Here is a 3,401-nt window from a genome sequence, read left to right as displayed (position 1 = left end):
TGGTGAGATAGTTTTTTTTTTTTTTTAAGGAAAAAACCCCCGAAAAAAGTTCAAATATAAATACTCTTATCATATAAAACGTACAAATAGGGTGCAAAGGTAAAAAAACACGGTGGCATTTTCGTAATTATTTACTCGTATAGTAATTATCAAAATTACCATACAAATGATCTTGTAGGATAATTTGTAAAATGTTCTTGTAGGGTAATTTTGATCTTGGAGGGTAATTTTATAGAATGTTCTTGTTGAGTAATTTTGATCTTGTAAGGTAATTTTGTAAAATATTTTTGTAAGGTAATTTTGATCTTGTAGGATAATTTTGTAAAATGTTCTTGTTGAGTAATTTTGATCTTGTAAGGTAATTTTGATCTTTTAGGGTAATTTGGTAAAATGTTCTTGTAGAGTAATCTATGCAGTTAATAGCGGCGCTATAGCGGTGCTATAGCGCGCTATAGCGGTGTAGCGGAGGTCTGGCATCATAGCGGTCCAAATAGCGGTTGGGCATAGCGGTTCCGCTAATAGCGGCGCTATAGCCCGCTATTTGACCGCTATATGTAGTCCTTTATAGCGGCTGAAGCAGTGATATTAGCGGTCAGCCTTGGTTGAGGTCTTGGAAGCAGTTCATCATCATCAGAGTTCAATTGTTGTTCATCAAAGCTGATAAAAATCGAATCAAAGCTGTTCGATTCGATTGTTGGTCTGATACTCGAGTTCATCAGAGCTGTTCGATTCGAGTTTTGTTCTCCTCTTCAGTCTTTGACGGTCACCTGTCACCAAGGTATTAGTGTAATAGTGTTCTCTTCGGTCTGATACTCGAGCTCATGAATCTGTTGTGGTCTGATATCATGAAATCTGTTACAGACTTATGATGAAAGTGAAAGAAAACGGCGTATGATAAAAGTAGGGATAATTAGGGTTATTTAAGTTTGGGTATTTTAACATATAACCCCCCTCCATCTTCATTAGTTTATATTTAGTCCTCATACTTGTGAATTTATATATAAACAATATAAAATTAATGGTATATGTATATAATATATATAAAAATACATAAATTATGCATGGTATAAAAATTACCGCTATATCACCACTATACCACCGCTATAACCTATATATCGTGTAGCGGACCTTGACCGCTATCCGCTATTTTACCGCTTTAACTGCTTAGAGAGTAATTTTGATTTTGTAGAGTATCATAGTTACTCTACAAATGATCTTGTATGGTAATTTTGATCTTGTAAGATAATTTCGATCTTGTAGGGTAATTATGTAGAGTATCATAAATACTCTACAAGTGTATCAAAATTATTCTACAAGTTTCCAAATTACCCTACAATAACTTTTTATAAAATTACCCTACAAGATCATTTGTATAGTAATTTTGATAATTACCCTACGAGCAAATAATTAAGAAAATGCCACTGTGATTTTTTTTTTTTTTTTTGCTTTTTCATGTCTTTCGTACGTTTTGTACGATAAGACTGTTTTTACGTGAACTTAAGTTTATAAATAAAATAAAACAACTTTTTAACGACAAGTTTCTTTTAATCCTTATCATCTGTGGGACTTGAACACAAGACCCCCCCCCCTCCCAAATCCAGGTGTTTAAAGGCTTTGTTTTTTGCAATGAACCACCATCCCATTGATTAAATAAAACAGGGCATTCCCCATGTCATCTCCCAGACATACTCTGGGACCAAAATAAGAAAGGAAACAACCTATTCTACTGACGTTAACCAACCTATTCCTACTCGGGGAGACGTACCTAATTTTTCTAATATGATAACAAAAAACATCAAAATAAGCCAACTTAACCATAAACATCGGCCCTTATAAATTGGTATAATGGGCACCTCTAAAAGATAAGGGCTCCATATACAGTGACGGATCTAGAAAATAATTATAAGGGCAGTGTTTCAAAAAAAATCCATAGGGGCAGCAAAATCGAAAAAAATTACACTACCACCGAAGCATCAAGAGGTAGCGGTTGTTACCCCTGTCCATATACCCCAACCCACATTTGTATGCCCAACGGCTCACCAAAAGAACTCCAGTTTTGAACGACCGTTAGGTGGGCCCAACATGCGGTCCAACCTAGGTGCCCCCAACTAGAGATGGGCATAAAAACCGGTTCCTACCCGATTTCAGTGGACCCGGCCCGGACCCGGTTTCGGTTCCTACCCGATGCTCAGAGGAACCGGTCCCAGGTTTAAAAAACCCGACGGGTACTACCCGGTTCCCATTTTTTCTAAAAAAAGTCAACCGTACCCGGTTCCTATCCGTACCCGGTTTCTACCCGTACCCGGTTCCTACTCGTACCCGGTTCCTATCTGTACCCGGTATGTTACCGTTGGAACCGATTCTTATGTGGATCAGACCGTTGTACCCGGTTCCTTGGTATATGGTAACTCATTAAATGCAAATCTGACCGTTGGAACCAGTTCCGTTATGACCGTTGGAACCGGTTATACTATAAATAACACATTTTTTTTTCACAACTCATCTTCTTCTTTTATCTATTTCTTCACCTTCTTTACAAATTTCTAATGGCTTCCAAGAACTCTAAAAGCACAAACTCCCCATCCGTCAATAATGTTCCAAAAGGTTCAAATGCTCCATTTGTGGTGGGAACATTATCGCATAGCCGCAATATGGATGTTTGGTGCAATTGGGATTTAGTCGAGATGAGCGATGGTTCGCAAAAGGCTCAATGCAAGCATTGTGGCTCCTTGTTAAGCAAGGATTCTAATTCTACTTTAACGAAGCATGCGAAAAAGTATTGCAAAGCTCTCAAAGATTTGACACCCGGTCAAGTCCAACTTTCAAAAGATGGGAACATTTTCCGCTACGAACAAAAGATAACTCGGGATAGGATGGCGAAGTTGGTCATCAAAAAAGCGTTGCCTTTTGGACACTTTGACGACCCCGATCTCACTAAGCTAATTAGGGAGACTCTTCAACCTAGCTACAAACATGTAAGTCGTCGAACTTTAAAACGTCATTGTTTAACTTTATGGGAAAATGCAAGAAAAGATTTAATTGCATTTTTTCAAAATTTAAAGACTTGTGTAAATTTAACTAGTGATGTGTGGTCGGCTCCACACGGTTTACCCGAATCATACATTTGTGTCACCGCTCATTGGGTTGATCCCAATACATGGCAAATGATGAAACGCACGATCGCATTTGAAGAGTTTCCTTCTCCTCATTCGGGAGAAAATATTTATAAAATTATGAATGCCACAATTATAAAATATTGTTTAGAGGATAAAATATTTTCAATATCTTTCGATAACGCCTCAAACAACTCAAATGCGATCCAAAAACTAAAGTTGAAGTATAAACCAATTTGTGATGGTGCTTTTTTCACACAAGATGTGTTGCTCATATTATTAATTTAG

This window comes from Helianthus annuus, chromosome 4 (assembly GCF_002127325.2).
Source record: "Helianthus annuus cultivar XRQ/B chromosome 4, HanXRQr2.0-SUNRISE, whole genome shotgun sequence".
Classification (NCBI taxonomy): Eukaryota; Viridiplantae; Streptophyta; class Magnoliopsida; order Asterales; family Asteraceae; genus Helianthus; species Helianthus annuus.
This window is presented reverse-complemented; position numbering follows the sequence as displayed.